Source organism: Mus musculus, chromosome 14, assembly GCF_000001635.26.
Source record: "Mus musculus strain C57BL/6J chromosome 14, GRCm38.p6 C57BL/6J".
NCBI classification, from domain to species: Eukaryota; Metazoa; Chordata; class Mammalia; order Rodentia; family Muridae; genus Mus; species Mus musculus.
Window position 1 is genome coordinate 38,903,988 of NC_000080.6, and position 19,078 is coordinate 38,923,065.

Sequence of the window (19,078 nt, forward strand, 5' to 3'; positions counted from 1 at the left end):
TTTGGTGTTAGAAAGTTTCCCTCCTTTTATTGAAAGAAGATTTTTCTCTCTCATATAATATTTACTGATTTCTGAATCCTCCTCTCTATTTCTCCCAGATCATGCCTACCTCCATTCCTACCCAGATTCATCACTTTTCTCTTTCTCATTAGAAAACAAACAGGCTTCAAAGGGATACAGATAAAATAAAATAAAATAAAATAAAATAAAATAAAATAAAATAAAATAAAATAAAATATAAAATCTAACATAATGGAACAGGACAAAAAAACAGTAGAAAAAAAGTCCAAGATAAAGCACACAAATTACATACAGACACAGAAACTACCACACAAAGCACACAAAGAGCACACAATAGCACACAAATTACATATTGACACAGAGACTCACTTATTCACTCACCTGGAAACCCACAAAAACACTCACCTAGAAGCCTTAATAAATAAACATAAGAGAGTTGCAGAGGGACAGGAGAGAACAAATTATATAAATTATATATAATATTAACTTAAAATAAAAAAATAAGATTTTTTTAAAAATATAAAGCCCTGATATGTCATATGAGATAAAGATACCACTGATTTTCTTTTCTGTTGGTCATCTACTGTTGGATATGCAGTCTACCCTTAAGAGTAGTTTGTTCCTCCAGGGAGACTCTATTGAAGACAACTACGTTTTCGTTGGCAGGTGTTTGTCAGTTGGAGATAGCTTTTGAGTTAGTGATGCAGACTTGTGTCTGTTCATCTCTAGGACTCCACCTGGTACATATGTATGCAGGCCCTGTGCTTACACCCTCCATCTCCGTGCGTTCTTATGTGTGCTGATCCTGGGGACTCGGAAGACTTTGTTTCCTTGGAGTCTTCCATCTCCTCTGTATTTTATGCTCTTTATGCCTCCTCGTCTGTGGGTTTCCCTAAACCCTGAGGAGAGGGAGACATGCCATTTTTGGCTCAGTGTTCTGAGGTGTGTGTGTGTGTGTGTGTGTGTGTGTGTGTTCTGGCTGTGGGTTTTTGTATGAGTTGCCATCTGCTACTGGAGGAAGCCTCTCTGATGATGGCTGAACTGCGCACTGATGTTCTTCTCTGGCTGGAGTCTCAGCAAATGTCTTTACATATCTTACCTCACTCAAACTTCCAAGCAAAACATATGGTAAAATTGTAATGATCTCCACTGTACAGATAATAAAACTATAGATCAAGTGGTTTAAACCACTTAACCAAGATACAAGGTTAGAAAGTCTGAATTGGGACCTATCTTAGACTGACTAAAACTCAACTCTACCACTGTGGTCCATAGGTTCTTCTCATAAATCTAAAATAAGCAATAGACATGTGGATTGTAACTAAGTATCCAAACTCTCACTCCAGATAGGAATGTGACCCTGTTACATACTATTCCACTGCTTGCATTATAAACAAAATATGCCCTTATCATGGCCCTGTGTGTGTGTTCACAGATGCGAATACACATTTTAATGTTTTTAAATTCTCAAGCACAGGAGATTAAATGTCTAAACTAAAATTACATTTCCAGATGGTATCTGTAAGCAGCAAATTAAAATCTAATGCATGTATTACTTGATTTCCTAGCAGTCTTCATAGAGAAGGAGTCTTTGTGCCCGTTTCTAGTCTAGTGAGCACTGGTTGCACCTCAGTACAATAAGGCATGCAAGTGCACAACACAACACAACACAACCATACCCAGCAGGATGCTTAAGGGCTGCAGAGACCAGGAATCACTTGCTCTGACTGAGCAGTCAGTGTTGTCTCTTTCCATTGAGACTCCAGGAAATCTCCACTAGCAATGAAGAGGGAGCCCAAATGTGGCACGTGCTCTCATTGCTCTGCATCCCAACAGTGTGCTTTGTCTGGCAGTGGGCAGCTTGCTAAGGCAAAGTGAAAATCTCATTGTGGTAAGTTGTATTTGTTTGATAAACAATGATAATGAACATTCTTCTCATTTTCTTTTTGGTCAATTTTTGTCCTCTTTTGAAAAATAAAAATTTGGACCTTTTGCTTACTTTTGATCAATACTTTAGTAGTAGTAGTAGTAGTAGTAGGAGGAGGAGGAGGAGGAGGAGGAGGAGTTTGCTATACAGTTCAGTTGAGTGATTTATGTACTATAAACTTTAACTCTTAAATAGATGAATAGTTTGCAAATATTTTCTATCATGGAAAAGTTGTCTCTTCACTCTGTGTTGTTCCATTCATTATAGAAGCCTCTTAGGTTGTTAAAGATCTCACTTATTAATATAGGGAACTGTTTAGCCAGAAGAGACAGTTGTCACCAAGCCTGATGACCCGAGATGGTTTAGTGTTTAAGCATCTTACCTTACATACTGACTAACCTGTCTCAGCCCTCCCTTCCATTATGTCTGCCATAACTTTAGTGACTAGTAATTATTTTCTCTATGAGAACAACTTTCTGAGAACAACTTTCTGTCTTTTTATTTCTCCCATCTATAATTTTGTTTCCACAAATAACAGATTATCTTTATTTTAATGAATGACTTTATTTCTATATAAATATTTTACTTTCTCAATTCACTTACTTAGTAAAATATACGTTGTTTATTTCTGTATATTGTCTATTGTGTTCAACATTGTAAGGACCACGGAAATACAACCATTTCTTTGATATCAGTGTTCCTTTACATATGACAAGAAGATATATGATGGCTCATGTGGTTGATTTTGGCTTATTTTATTTTTAGAGGAGCACTTATTGTTTTCCAGAGTGACTATGTTAATGTATTTAATTGCATATTTATTTGGGGAGTAAACACTTTCAATTTTATTCCAAAAACAAAAGAAATCCCATTTAGAACTTTCTAAAAATAGTACTTTATAGGCTTTTACTTTTACAGAAAAACTGAGAAGCTACATTCTGCATGTGAGTTTTCAACTGTCCCCAAGTCTAGGCCCCAGCACAGTTTGATCTGTTTTTAGTATACATGCAAATTTGTTACAACTGAGCAGTTCCCATCTTTCCTTAGTCAGTGTTAGAATTTGCAGTATAGTTCACCCAATTGCATTGTACTTTATATTAATGAGAGTAATTACATCACCTGCCTAAAATCATAGCACCCCACAGATGGTCGCTATCTGGGATATATTTACTCAGAGTTTTATCAATATTAATTAATCACCCATTAATAATTTAGTACTTAATCCTTTCCAATCTGCCTTTTAATTTATTTTTTTTTAATTTTTATAATTTTAAAGATAGTTCTGCAAACAAAGAGCACAAAATTCACTAATTCTAGTGTTATCTACCTGTTTGCCACAGGCATGTCACCCTCACAGTAGTTTAGGAGGTAGCAAGGGTTCTCAGTAGAGGGTCAAGTTTACTTGTTCTGAGTACAAAGGTTCACGAGATGAAAATGACCACTAAGCTGTTTGCTGAGTTTGGACTCATGGCACAGGACATTGAAAAAGCCACAATAAATTTTCTCCCACTGCTGGAGAGATCATATTAGCCTGTGTACCATGTTTGAAGCCAAACTTGTAAGTTCCTTCAGTCAGTGCATCTCCCTGTCAGTATTTTTACATTTTAAAGCCCAGTTCTATACCATTGTGGCTTCTAAATAGCACAGTTTTTAGGCTATATATGGAGTCCAGGACACCAATATACTTTCCTGCCATGTGGAAGGGTTCGTGGACAGAGACTTAAACTTTAGGTATTTATTTGAATTGAATTTATTTGTTAAATTATTTAGGGAAATTATTATGCAAGTCTAGCCCTTATGAACTGTGCACACTGATGTGGCTGATGGCTCTGTGCAATGATTTTTTTTCTCCCTCTAGGGTTTCCTTACTGGTTTTTGTTTCTTTGTTTGTTTGTTTTTACATTATTTTGTTTTATTGTTTTAGATATTGGGGTCAAACCTAGAACATCACACAACTTAGACAATGAACTGATTTTGTAAAGTGCCTTTCAGTCTTTACTAACTTGATATAACATTACAGGTGTCTCATCATCAACATGGTCATAATCTCCAAATGATAGTACCTTAGAAAAGTTAACATCAACAACAATAAAATTATTGCCTAACAAAATGAAACTAGCCCCGTATATTCAAATTCAGGTCAATATGAATAATCAAGTCTCCTAATTTGCATTGCTGTGTCAAAAGTTCCTCATGGCCTTGCCTAAACCTTAATAAACAGGAAAAAGGACAGCCACAGTTTTCATTCTGTACCTAGGATATAGTGGAAATTTCCAGCTAATACAGGAAATTCAGAGATGTTCATGGATCAGCAGTGATATCAGACTCTAGGAAATAAGAACCGTGACCCGGGATAGCAGAGCAAGGAAGCATCAACCTACATTCCTGCTAAATATGCTTATTGCTTAAAGGCACTATGTTTACATGAAAATGTGACCTTTTGCATTGTTATTGTCCCAAACATTCTGCAGTCCCTTCCTCTGAATTGAAACACATACTCCTAAAGAAAGAATGAGGGCTCCTAGGTCCTCAGGAGACTCCAAGTTAAAGAATCATACATAGCTAAGAAAAATCAAGATCCTTAGAGAGTTCATGGGTCTTCCCCAATGTATGAACCACTGCTGGGGAGGCGAGATCCTCTCTTAAAGGAAACTACTCTTCTGTACTCTCATGACTAATAGACTAGTTTCCCTAAAGCCAGCCCTGGTTGGGATCTATGCTTTAGCTTGTTGTTGTTGCCCTGTCTGGGTGAACAGGCCTTTATTCACATCCCCCTAGGACAAGTCATAGAATTACAAGACTGTGCTGCATAGTTCAACCTACAGATTTTTTGTCCATGAGGCACATCTGAGGTTTATTACAAACAACCTCAGGATATTTCCTTCTTACATATTTGATTTTAAAATGGAGAGCAAAGCAGTAGATATGGGCCTTAAGCCAAGATATAATCCTGAGCATAATGCTGGGTTTCCAGCCTAGGGCTTTGCTTTACAATTTGCAAACAACTTTGAACTGCACAGAGTAGCATTTATGAAATTTATTAAACTTAAGGTTACTCTTAAAATTCTAAGAAAGAGATTTCTGTTCCCAACCTGCTCCAGAAAGGATTAGCAGTGTTAATATGCAAAATGATTATAATTACTTCAATTAAATAACCACTTGACCCTTACTTTAATGTTCCTGTGAATTTTGAACAATATGTGAAATGAGACTTTGTAGAAGTGAAAACTGAAGACATGGGATTGTATAGATCACCCAGAAAAGATGGAAGAGAGACAAAAATGTAGAACTTGGCAGAGAAATTGGGAAGATGTTCAGAATTGAAGCATCTTATAGTAGTACAACTTGAGAAAATGTCTTTAAATTTAGCAATTGGTAGCTTCAGAAAACAAACTGCAAAATAGTACCAACACCAAAACCCTACTGATGTAATAAGTTTGAAGACCTAATTCCACTAAATACACAGAAAAACCCTAGAAAAACAATCATAATTATGTTGTCTACTGAACAGGGAACAGAAGGTGTAGCGTGGGGGCAGGGGGAGGGGGACATCAGGACCTTCTGGGAAATGCTTCCTAGTAAGGAGAGCAAAGCTTATAGTGCATCTTCCTAGGAGGGAGGAAGATGAGTTAATCACTTGGATGGTGACTTAGTTGAGTTTCTACTGCTGTGATAAAATTCACAAACTGAAAGTAACATGGGGAGGAAGAGGTGTATTTGGCTTAAAATCCCAAGTTACATTCTATCACAGGGAAGACAGGCCCATTTGTTGCTCCACACAGAATTAACTCTGATCAAGAAATTCACTTCATAGCCAACATGCACTGAAAGAACCAGGAAGGGTGCTGCTTGCTGTTAAGCTCACTCATACCCATCTAGATTTCTTATACAGTTTAGGATTATCTGTCTAGGGAACTGTGCTGCCCATAGTAGGCTGATATCTACTCCATCAGTTAATTAAAGCTGCCCCTCAAAAAATATCCACAGGCTAATCTGACCTAGAAAATATCTTCTGTTAAAATTTTTTTCTAGTTCATTCTAGATTGTATCATATTGACAGTAAAAGCTATTTAGGATATGTAGCAAAGGGTACCATACAGGATCAGAGATGCTGCTAAAGATTCAAGTTTAACTCTTCCTTCTGCCTTGCTGGATTTTTTTTCAGTGGGCTAGATATTCTTGTTGGCAGAAAAAAAATGCTTAATTCCATGTTAGCAGTGCATCTATTTCTCCATTGGCTCCAGGCTTCCCCATTTAGTTACATGTCAGCTGTAAGCCTATGTGAACAACTAGGAAATGGTCTCTGTCCATACAGACCCATTCAACACTAATGGGTTTACTTCAGGTTTCCCTTTTCTCTTGTCTCAAGAGACAGCATGTTCTATGTCACGGCTACTTGAAGAACAGAAAGACATGTGGGTCAGAGCTAAGCAAAGGTATGTAGAGTTCAAAAAAAAAAAAAAAACAAACAAATGTGAGAAGAGGCCAGCATGTATTATAAGAGATTGAAAAATATTATAAGCCATTGTGAATAATAACATATATGCACAAATATTTAAAGGTAAAGAAATATGCAATATATGCTATATTACAATATAAAATAATATAATAATTTTATAACACTACTGTAATATAGTTTACATTACATAAAATGCACTATCAAGTGTGTTGAGGAGTATAGCTTTTAGCAGAGAGGTTAATGTGTTATATGACTTCCAAAATATATGACTTCCAAAATAAATAAATAAATATATAAATAAATAAAGATAAATAAAGAAATAAAACTAAATAAAGAAATAAATGCACCATGTGCTCATAAACATGCATTTGCTACACAACATCTTACTCCTTTCCAAATTCTAACCTAAATTTTATCCCTACACACTTGCTTGTTTCTAACTAGTCATAAAAAAATCGTGATGTAATATGACAATATATTTAGTTTCTTTCACTTCTTAAAACAGTTTAATTGTAGAAAGATTAGGCATTCTTCTTGGGGTAGAATAGAATTAGAAAATTCACCATCTTTCCATTTTTAATGTCAGACTTTCCATTTAGTTTTATGTTTTTCTATTTATTATGTGTGTTTTTGTTTATGTGTGTGTCTATGTATATGTTTATCTATGTACATACTTTGGCATATTTATATGTACATACACGTATTTATTTATATTCCAAGCTCCACAATAACCCTGGATTACAAATATTTCTATTCCTAGGTTTCAGATGAAGAAAGTGACACATCATGATTGCATTTGAATCCAAACTCATAAACTTCTTAAGTGCTGGAACAAATATGAAAATCAGGTTGGTTTAGCTTTTTTTTTTTCTACTCCATTATATTACCTTATATTAAGTCCAAAGCCTCACTTCTCTAAAAATGCCAGCTCTCTCAGAATATTAAGTGGATGGTGGATACCCTTCAACTGTATGTGATGAGCTGCTATTCATTGTCTTGCAACAACAAAGAAAAGAAACAGAGAACTGAGCTGCACTTTCAAAACAGGCAAGGTAATTGAAAAAGCAGATAAAAAGTCGAAAGTAATAACAAAAGAAGCCTGTCTGCATATTGAGATGTAATCCACCTCGCCTGATCAATTATTCTTGAAATAAAAGAATACTAAAAGTGATTAGATGGTTCTTTTCTATTGTGTTTAATTATTTCCAAGTTTATCCTGGGATGATACAGAAAGGCTCCTATAACAACGTGATGATTCACAAGGACTGCAAGCCTGAGTTAGGACAGATCAAGCCAGGACTTACCTCAAATGGATGGAGGCTATCCTGCAGTCTTAAAACAACTCAATATAATCCATTTAACTTAAATGTCTTTGGGAGGACAGAGGTTATTGAGTGATTAGGGTTTATACTGTGGCCTTGACACTAAAATGAAATCTTTAAAATGTATGCTTTAGATTCCTGCATTTCACTGCCAATATCAGAACATGAATTTCAGTAACTTCACACTCGCTCTTTTCTTCCCATCTCTTACTTCATTGGATTCTTGGCCTCACTGTAGTTTCTGTTGCTCCAGAGTCACTAGAAGCCTCATTAGGCTTTGGTCTCTTCGAGTTCATTCATAGAGCATTCTAATTGATCAGACTCTGTTTAAGCATTCAGAGGCCATACACTTCATTTCTGAACCCACATCTCAGTTTAGGCCTTGTTCTCCATTGCTCTGAGTACACTCTAAGTTGACTCTCTGCCTCTCATCAGCATCTTCAATTTTTATTCCAATCTGTATCCCTTAAGGCAATTTCTAGTCTTGTCTCTTACCTGATCAAACCCATGAAGTTTTCTCAGTGTCCTATACATGAAGGTCAGTTCTTGCAAACACAGTCTAAGGACTTCATGCTTTGAATTCAAATAGGGAAACTATCCAATAAAAATGGCCAAAAGATTTTGATTCAGACTTATGAGTTTGTTCAACAGCTGCCTTAACACATATCAAGGAAATTACTGCACTATGAAATGATTGGTTTTCTGAATAATATCCAGAGTTTCACCTATGTGAAGCCTCACATTATATTCCCACCAGCAGCACTGACATGAAATTGGCAAATTTCCAGAGCATTCAACCTGTCAATCTTAAACCAAAAATATAGAATGTGCAAAAACTGCATCAGTAACAAAAATTTTTCAGCAACGAAATGGTTTATGAAATCTGTTTCCTGGGTTTTCCTCTTGCTTTCTGTCTTTATTTTCCCTTAATTTTTCAAAGCAACCACGGTGGCCTTTGTACTTTCTATTTGCCTGACTCAAGTGATGGCTGCTGTCTTAGGATTTTCTTTTTGGAAAGGTAGTCCTTATTGCTGATTCAATCTCACATACCTATATATGTTTTGTATATTTTTCATCCAGTCTTGGTAGGTTGAATATTCTGGGAACTAAACATTTTTAAATATACTTTTCAAGTTGTTTATTCTTCCCCATAATATTGTCATATGACCTATTTCAACAAGCCAGACGGTGATGGTATCCTTTCAAGTCTGAACTTAGTTGTTTGAGTCTTATGATTCTTAATTAATCTACATAGAGGTTTGCCAATTTGATCTGCTCATAGATCTAACTGCTGATTTTACATTCACTTTTTCTGCCCTCTGTTTAGTGTAAGTCTGCTGACATCTTCATTATTTCCCTCCTTCTATGAGCTCTTTCCTTACCTGTTTGTAGGCTCTGAAAGCGTGGAGTTATGATCTTCTTTAGACCTTGGGGGATATTTGTTTATTTTCTTGTATTTTTGCGTATCATTCTGTGGATGGCCAGCTAAGTTTCCCATGAGAAACCATCTGACAACCTTAGAGGTCATCATGTTTCCCAACATCAGAGAACATTCTCTTCCTCTTTCCTTTTCCTTTTTTCTGATTTTGAGTGTAGGACATCTGTCTCAATGGGGATAAGTTCTCTAAATTAGTCCAACTTGGAGTTCACTGGACTACAACATTTGCATATGCATTTTGGGAACTTTTTGGTCAGCATTAATTACTTTCCAGAAATGGTCTGAAAGTTCCTATGTATGTATAAACACACACACACACACACACACACACACACACACACACACACACACATATATAATATATATATATGTATATAGAACATATATATACATATATATACATATATATACATATATATATATATATATATATATATATATATATATATATATATATATATATATATATATATATATACAGCTAATGAAGGTCCATGAGCCTCTTAGGTTCTGTTCATTTATTCAATTTTCATTTTCATACAGAGTTCAAATCTAAGATGACCTGTCCTGTCAGGTTATCCCTCTGTACTCCTGAATGTATCCACACATTGCTCAACTGAGGACTAGTGAGCGTAATAATTCAATACTTTTTTTTTCACTAAATTTGATTTCTAAGAAGATATCCTCAGTTTGTTCATATATAAACGTCTATTTATCTTCTGCTTCTCATAATAATTAGTGGCATGAACTCTTCAAGGGAAGCCAGAAGCTCCTTTCTCCATCTAGGAAAATATAGTGCAATGCCTCCAAATAAGGGTGTGCTTGTAGCTTGATAAATGAATGGTATAGACAACATTCTAAGGTAGACAGGCACCATACAGCGTTATACTGTGAATAACACCAATATTTTCCTGGCTGTACAGTCACTGCATTGACTCAGAATGTATGTCAACAGTTGGGTGTGTTCGTAAAAAGCCCACAATGATTTCTGTTGAAATTGCTGTATTGTTATGTTAGTCAGCTGCTTTTGAAAATTGCAGCAGATGCTGTACATCAACCAAAAAGAAAAATGAATGTCATTCCTTATAATGTCTGCATCCCACCCCTCTCTTCAGTGAAGATTCTGTAGTCAGTGAAGCAGTCTTACTTCTATTGAGAATCTAGAAGCAGCCTTGCCATTTTCAACAATAAAAGTAAAAGAATCAAACCACAGCAAACTATGAAAACAAAACAAAACAACAACAACAAAATACTCACTAAGTGTATGAGTCTCTCAAGGTTTGAAGAGCATGCTTTTAAAGTAAAAGTCTGCAGGATGTTAATGAATTCCTATTATCTGAGATGATAGGGGCAGGTGGGCAGAGAAGGAAAAATAGCCTGGCTTTTATCATTCCATACAAGACCCTCTAAAAAAAAAAAGCAATGAATGTGTCCCCCAAAGTGTCAATGGTCCTCTGAAATGAATGTGTAGAGTAACAATGTACATTGTTTGGATAAGGACACTTAAAGGGAAAGTATCTTCAAAACGAGATGGTTAAAGACATATGGAACTAAAGAGCCTCCTTGGTAAGGTCTCACTCCTCTGTCTTTTCTCTTTTCTTTCCTACGCTATATCTGCCTTTCTTTCTAACATTTTCTCCAATCATCTATAGAGAGAATATCTCATGTATTGTATGGATGCATAATCTGACAATTAAAAAGACTATGGTGTATATAGGAAAGGGTTGAAAAACAGGGAGGACAGATACCAAACCCAGACACTGTTGTGGATGCCAAGAAGTGCTTGCTGACAGGAGTCTGATATAGCTGTCTCCTGAGAGGCTCTGCCAGAGCCTGACAAATACAGATATGGATGCTCACAGTCAACTGTTGTACTGAGCACAGGGACCCCAATGGAGGAGTTAGAGAAAGGATGAAGGAGCTAAAGGGGTTTGCAACCCCACAGAAAGAACAACAATATCAACCACCCACCCACACCCCAGAGCTCCCAGGGACTAAACCACCAAACAAAGAGTACACATGGAGGGACCCATGGCTCCAGCTGCATAGTAACAGAAGATAGCTTTATATGGCATCAATGAGAGGAGAGGCCTTTGGTCCTGTGAAGGCTCAATTCCCTAGTGTAGGGGAATGCCAGGGCAGTAAGGGGGAAGTAGGTGGGTGGGTGGGAGAGCACCCTCATAGAAACAGAGGGAGGTTGGTTGGGATAGGGGGTTTGTGGAGGGGAAACTGGAAAAGGGGATAACATTTTAAATGTAAATAAATAAAATATCCAATTAAAAAGTATTCTGGGATAGAGTAAGACAGGAGATTCACCCAAGGAGATATGACAAGACAAACACATGATACCAGAGCATAGATAACCAGTCATATGACAAAATATAGATTAGAATAAACGGTGAATTTATGATCTAGGCAGAGAAGAGCCCATCTATATGGCTAAGGTATTTGTAAATATATTTTGAGTCCAAGTCTTCTTTCTGGGAGCATGATATTGGGAGAAAAAAAAAAAAAACAGACCAAACTTCTAGAATCATCAGTAATTTGGCTCCTCGTTATCACTTATATCTGTCAGAGGCTGCTTTTCTAGAAACTGAATCTCACCATTTGACAAACTGGGCTGATATATGACTAGTACACATCTCATATCTGGACTAAAGATATATGGAACACATTGTTTTAAGCTCCATTATTGACCCACAAATATCTGTTTCCCTTTTTTCTGCGTCTTTTTACAATGAATTCTTTCATAGTCTTGAAAAGACTATAATTGTTATTATTGTCTTTATTCTTGTAAATTGTTATAAGAATAAAGACAATAATACAAACTATTATTGTTGTTGTTATCGCTGTAATTTGATTCTATCTCCAGGAATCACATTTGCTTTTTGAATCTTCATTGGCACAGGTGCAACCCCTCACTAGGCAGAGGGGTAACCATTTGGTGATTATCTACAGAAGGAATCAACTGTAATTTTGATCCAAACTTTAAGAAACATGCAATCTTCCATTGTTAATAGAAAACTCTGAATTTGAGTTTCCTCTAAAATTATGGCATCGGCATGTCTTTGGGGGAGAGACGAGGTGTACCAATAACAAAAACAACTATGTAGATAATGTACCTTACATGGAATACTGTATTTGGACTTCTACAGTGGGCAGACATTGAGAAATGCCTTCAGGATATTTTCTAAATAATAGGTGGTTCAGAAGCAATCAGATACCAAGAGGGTTTTCATCAAGTCTGGGCAGAATGTCAAAAGTCAGAATCCTTGTACACCATAGACGCTAGAATCTCTATCAACTCTTCTAGTTGTGAGGATTTAAGGAATCAAGACTTAAAGACTGTGGTCCTGAGAGATTGGGCAAGACAGAAACCCACCAGAGGGTGGGGTTTCAGGATATTCAAGCATGCCCACTGCTAGGAGATAAAGGGCAAAAGATTTCAAAGCTGAAGTCATGGGTGTGACCAGAGGACCCTGAGTTTTAGCAGTGTGGCACAGGGCTATTCCATCCAGTTGGGACTAGACAACATTGACAACTGTCTTGAGGTTTTATGCTGTAGGTGTGAAGCATCATTAGATGTTCATCTGCTGCTGATGCCCTTTCTTCCAGGGATGTAAAAGCTTTGTCTTCTCATCAAAGTACTACTGAATCCTGCACTCCATCTCTCTCTATAGCCAACGTTGTTAGATAAGGATTTTTTTTGAATACTTATGATTTGCAAATCCCATTTCATATTATCCTTGTACTTTCTTGTGTGAGGGGGAAAGCCAAGCCTGGGATGGCTCTGCCACTTCTCAAATCCACCCAGGTTATCAAGCAACAAAACTAGAGCTCTCTTTCAAGTGCAACTGACTTAAAATACTCAACAGGTCCCACTAATCTCCCTGATTTTTCACTGGGTGATATTTTTACCATGAATATTAATAATCAATTAACTCTAATAATTACTGAAGAACCATTTAAAAGGGGGTCAGAAAGCCTGAGGCATATTTTTAATTATGTGTCTTGACAGCACAATGGAATTGAAGTTTTACATCTCAAAGGCTGGTTTCAGAGAAGCCAGAGGGAGGAGCCTTTACTGAGCTAAAAGCAGGGCATGCATGTTGGTTCCCTGACCCTAGAGCATCTCTGGTCAAGTCTGAAAGGGCAGAACTACAAAATGAGGTCAAGGCTTGGTGCAATTTCCTTAGTGGAATGGGATAAAAACATGTAGTTGGTCCTATGTTGCATTCTTTGGCATTCAAAGATTGAAGTGAAAACATCATCAGTGGAGGCCTGTTATTTTTTTATTTTTTTTTCCACCATAAGGACAAAATAAACCAGGGAGAAATCACACTGGTACTGCTCAGTGATGTGGTCTTCTAATAGGAAGTATAAGAACTAACATGCACTCTCTGACACATGCATCTGTGCTATGCCTCTCTCTCTCTCTCTCTCTCTCTCTCTGTCTCATATCTCATTCTCCCTCCCTCCCTCCTTTAAGTCCATCTCCTTTCTCATTTCTCCTCTCTTCATTCTTGCCCATGCCCTTGCACTTTCAATGAGATAATGGGATCATAATTTCTACTCCCCTTAGCTATGCTGAAGAGTCAATTAGATGCCACAAGTCTGGGGCACCTGCTGATATTCAGCAAGGCATTTCCCCAGCACTTCAAACCCCACAGTTCATTCTATTCCTGGATATGTTTCAACGCCTTCCTTGCATAATTGTCTGTTCCAAAAACAATCTGTCAGGTCTTTCTGTGTCACTTGTTTTCTGGACCATGCCCACACATACACAGACATTTCCGACTCAATGCTGAGATTTTTAAGTGGGGTGATGGAGGGCTGATGATGAATATTTTTCACAATAAATCAGGTCTAAGTAACACTGATGGTTTCTCATGTGTAACCTCACTCTGCCCTTCCGTACTTCAGGGTCTCAGCAGTGCCTGCTCTGAAGGTCTTCCACATTCATCCATGGTAATTCATGGTTATTTTATGGAATATCCCATAGTTATAAAGTCCACTACCAAAGCCTCACATATTCCTCTGCAAATGACAAGCTATGTCATTTTAAACTTCTCTTTCTTGGCCATAAACTTAATACTGTAGAAGAAAGCTAAGCCTCTGTTCTAGAAAGCAAGGGTATTTCTCAGTCTAGTACTAACCAGCTATGTTTGCTGTACATGTGTTCCCATAACCATTTTTAACCCAGACTTCTCATGTATGTAAAGACAATAGCCTAGTACTTCACATGTGATTCTGAGCTTCTTACATGATTCCCATAGTAACATGCAAAGGTATAGCATGGAGGTAATAGTATGCACATTATGCTCTCCATTTTCTTGAAGATTTATGTGATCACATAATAGTTATGATGATTAGGATGGTGACAATATTCAGAACACATACATGTGCATGTGGTTTTGAGATGAACTCCTGGAATTCATAATTACCAGTTACTTAAGTATCAGGATACAGTGAACTCCCAAGTATCCGTCTCTGCCAATGATGAAAGAAATTCAAACAGACTTATGATAGATGTTAAGTTCCTTCTTTCAACATGACCCAAAACCCAAAGTAGCAACTGATCCAATGTGCTCTGGTATTAAAAATGCATTATCTCAGTCCGAGTCATCAATTTGCATGGATCACTAAGAGTGGTCCACTGACCCTGTCTTCATGGTTAGCGACTATAGACTCTGGAGTCCTTTCGAATGAATGCTTTGGCACAAAGAAGTCTGAAAGCAGAACCCCTCCTGACATCCTTATTTGGGGGTAGAACATGCCCTTATCCTTCATAGCCGCAACTGTCCCTTCATCCCTGCTAGGTTTCAACTTGTTTTAGTACGTGAAGAAGTATCTCCTCTGGTGTCATTTTTCCTTCAGAGCCGTGAGACTCTCTGAACTTCGTTATGAATTTCTCAGTTCGTAGAAAACAGAATTAGAAGATATATTTCACAGGTCAGAAAGACCCTCATCCTGCTTCACTCTCAGTGCAGACAAGAACAAATGCATTCATGCAAATGCATGTCTGTCTGGGGGATGATACATATACAATGCATGTATGCTCACTTCCTTGTTTTGACTCATGCTCTGAAGAACTGGTGTGTGGATTTGCCAGCACTCTCCCCTCAGCATCTCATTATAGGTTCCTGTCCTTCTGGCCTATTTTTCCAAGTATTGTCTCTTGCCAGGATAACAGGTCCAGGAGGTCAGCAGCATCCTATCTCTTCACCGTCCCTTGCCTCCTCACTGTGCTTATGACACTGTTAAAGAAAGAGGTCTCTCCAGATCCTTCGGATAGCAAAACCTAGATCCCCTAAGATATCTTGGAGCAGACTCTAAATAAAAGAACAAACTAGTCTTCCTGAGAACATCATCTGTCTTCTTCAGATTCAAGTCCTTAACGACCAGGTCTCTCTTCTCTAATTAGCTGCCCACATTTTGCTGGCAGGCACTATTTATGCCCTTTCTTCCAGAGACCTCTGAGAGTTTTCTGGCTCTTTACCTCCTTTCCCCCAGTTTCCTGGCCTTAACTGCCTGCCTGAGTCCTCTTAGAGGAAAGTGTATTTCTCGGCACTAACTCTCCAAGTGCAGTTATTTTCTGTTTCGCTCAATCTACGTCTGCTGGGTTTAAATCAGAACATTTACCTTTTAATGGAAAGTTATTATTGAGGTTGATTTGTCATGAACCACCCACCAGAGAACGGAAGAAAAAGGTTAGAATGTGCTTCAAGCATCCTGTACCCAAGCACCTCTCACAGTACATATTATCTTCAGTAAAGAATCCCGAGTGAGCTATCTTTCTAGAATCTTATGATTACAGAAGAAAATAAACTAGAAAAGGTATAATTGTTTCGAAGTACAGACAGAGATAGGAATAGAAACTGAGTTGGAGGGGGTAATCCTATATTAGAGGATGGAAGTTATCAGACAATGAAACACAACAATGTACTACCACACAGAAAGGTCAGGTACCTGCCAGGAAGAAAAGGTAAGAAGAGCTGAGGTCAATGCAGGTAGAGATCTCAGTTTAAGCATAGATGTGAGGACCTGGGCAGTTGCTCTGTGTAAATGAGGCACAGTGACAAACAGCCTATTTGGAAAGCCTTCAGACTAGGTACTTTCAGAATCAAGTAGTGATCCCTAACTTTTGATTTTGCCTAATGGTGATGCCATCACATCCGTTGGGGTACTTCCATCACTGTGTAGATGCAGTTTAGTCAGATAGAAGTCTTACCTCAGGACACTTCCTACCACAGTTCTCTTATTCTATATGCATAGGAAGATGTAGAGATGAAGTAGGTGCCAAAATCCTGTAGTTATATCCTGGAACGTTTAGCTCCAGTATCTGTGGGATGTTAAGCCTGGCCCCGACTCTCTGGAAGCTGGTAGTAATAGTCTTACTTTCGAAATGTTCATTGTCTGTTAACACCATGCACTGTACCAAAGCTAGTTTTCTTAGTGTCTTGGGAGTTTCTTTTTGCACTGGCAGTTAATTGATACATGGATCTGCTCCTGATTTCTCTCATTATGCATTGAATTTATGTTTCTTATCCTCCCCATATCCAGTCAGGTGGGACAAAGACAGTGAACTTTCTGGTACTTGCAGTTGTCTTGGCTAGACCTAGACTTGGAACTGAGAATCAAGTGGCCAGGCCTGTTGACATGCTGATGATTTCAATAGAGATAGGGAATGTTGCCACTGTGATATAAATACCTAAGACACCCCGTGCATGTGATTTCCTTCTCTTTTAATTGGTAGTTTATAGTCTACTGCACAATCAGCCTTTTCTACACTGACTCAATTAGTTCCTGCAAATGTGCTGGGTGCCTCTCAGCTCTATAATTATCACTTAGTGTCAAAAATTGCAAAGTGGAAGAAAGAAAACCTGAACCACATGACTTGGAGGTGCATATCACTCTCAGAGTAGAATATTTCCCAAGCTGGAGTCATGCTATTTTTGCTTCTGCTGAGAATTCACTTTAGAGGGACCCTGTGAAACTACACCTTTATAGTCTGGTGTTTCAAAGGCTTCCTTGATCAGTCACGGGGACCCACTGAGCCTCAGTTACTTCATCCAGAGAATGGCACTCTATCGCACTTAATTCAAGACTTGGGTATCCGTGAATAAAGATTCAACAGACAGCATACCACTTTGTGACCAGTAAAAATCTAAGTGGCACAGTACACATAATGAGCATTATGATTTTATTTGATGAAAAGATTTTAGTTGAAAGAACAGGAGGTGAATTTGCCTCAAGATATTACCCAGAAGCTGTCAACAATCAGGCTCACTTGCATCTCTTAGAATAATGCATTCTACTTTACGTTCCAATCTATGTTGTCAAATGAATCAGCTCAGAGTCTGTGGTTCATCTAGCCTGTGCATATGCTGGGTTTTAGATCCAGATGGTTGAGATCTAGATCTCACCTCTGCCATGATTAGCATTGTGCTATGTCTATAATCCAGCCTTCTGAAGCCCAGTTGCTATTTTATCACAATAAATGTTTAAATAAGGTTCATCCATTCCCCATTGAAATCTTCACAATAAGGCTAAATGGTCAGTATATTCATTAACAAGGCTTACTCAGGAGCTCCAAGAAAGAAACCCATACCCAGTTAACTGCAGCAAAATCCAACATCTTTCCCACCCTACTATCATTATTAAAATCAGAAAAGGTAATGGGGTCTCCTAACAGTGCCAGTGCCCAGGCATTACTGGAGGGACAGCAGTCTGAATGCTCTTCTAGGCAAATCCTTCAGTTACAATTAGATGTCACTACTGTACTTAGGACAAAGGAAAAATGATCAGAGAAGACTAATTAGGATGAATTATGACCTCTCTCAGAGTCTGCACTTGGTGTCTCAGCTGCCATGCAAATGGATGACAAAGGCTGAGGAAATAACTACCTGCCATCTGTCTAAAATTTCTAAGCAGGAGCAAAAAGTGCTTGGAGGGCAAGCCAGTCAATGATTAATTAAAATCTTAAAAGTACAGCTCACTAGTCAATTTCTTAATATGTTCAATGTTAAGAAGGCCATAAAGGGACAACGTAGAAACTGGTGTTTCTCGGTTCCAATACAGCATTCTAGTAAGGTAATGGAGAAATTAAATGATGTAGTGGCTCTGGCTTTGAGCCCTATAATCACCTTTTTCACTTGAGCTACTCTGGCCACCTTCTGAGACTACTCTCCTCAACATCTATCTAACAGGAGAAAGCAAAATAAATAACATCACTGCCAAATCCAGACATATCCTGCAGTATTCTTCACTCAGTACAGAGTCAGAATCTTCCTTTCCAAAGCTCTCCTTTTACCAACACACATCTCAGCATGTGACATTGCTAACTGCACAGCCTTCCAATTTCTCCCAACCTAAGAGCAATGCACACCAGTGCTCCATTTGGTACCCTCTTTTTGTAAGATGAGTGCCCTTGCTGACTGCCTGGTACATACCAACTCAGATTTACTCCCATAGCCCAAGTTCTGAACTCACCTATTTGGTCATCAGCTCCTTTCTTGTCCCCTCATTTCTTGCATCCATCCTTCCATCCCATCACTGATATCTGCTTCAAAGATATCAGCTATAAACTATAAGATTCAGGAGGAAATCCCCTGCTCTAAATACTCACTGGCCCTATGTTATTTATTATAGCTACCTTCAAATTTCTTATACATAGCAAAAACTTTCAAATGCATACTTTGGGTCATACATTAAAAAATGTAGCAGATCAAGGGTGGAAGGTGGAAAAGAGTTTCCTAATACATAGCTTGCTTATCATACATAGTTGTCCATGGTTCTCCTTGCAGAGCTCCGAAAATGTTTTAAAGTACATAATTCATAGTCCCATGCTGTCTTTGCCTTTCTCCATCAGACTCAACCTCCAAAAAGTAAAGGCCAAAGTATTGCTATGT

At 37.9% G+C, this 19,078-nt stretch overlaps 1 protein-coding gene and 1 long non-coding RNA gene across 11 annotated transcripts in view; one reads left to right on the forward strand and one right to left on the reverse strand.

Annotated features, from left to right (window-relative positions):
- Positions 1 to 19,078, reverse strand: part of Nrg3 (neuregulin 3) — a 1,108,134-nt gene that overhangs the window by 538,886 nt on the left and 550,170 nt on the right. The gene's annotated exons all lie outside the window — the stretch shown is intronic.
- The window catches only part of Nrg3os (neuregulin 3, opposite strand), a 60,493-nt gene that overhangs the window by 5,686 nt on the left and 35,729 nt on the right, over positions 1 to 19,078 (forward strand). Inside the window, exon 3 of the long non-coding RNA NR_045713.1 lies at positions 7,168 to 7,255. This is a non-coding gene — a long non-coding RNA (neuregulin 3, opposite strand). The remainder of the gene's footprint in view (positions 1 to 7,167; positions 7,256 to 19,078) is intronic.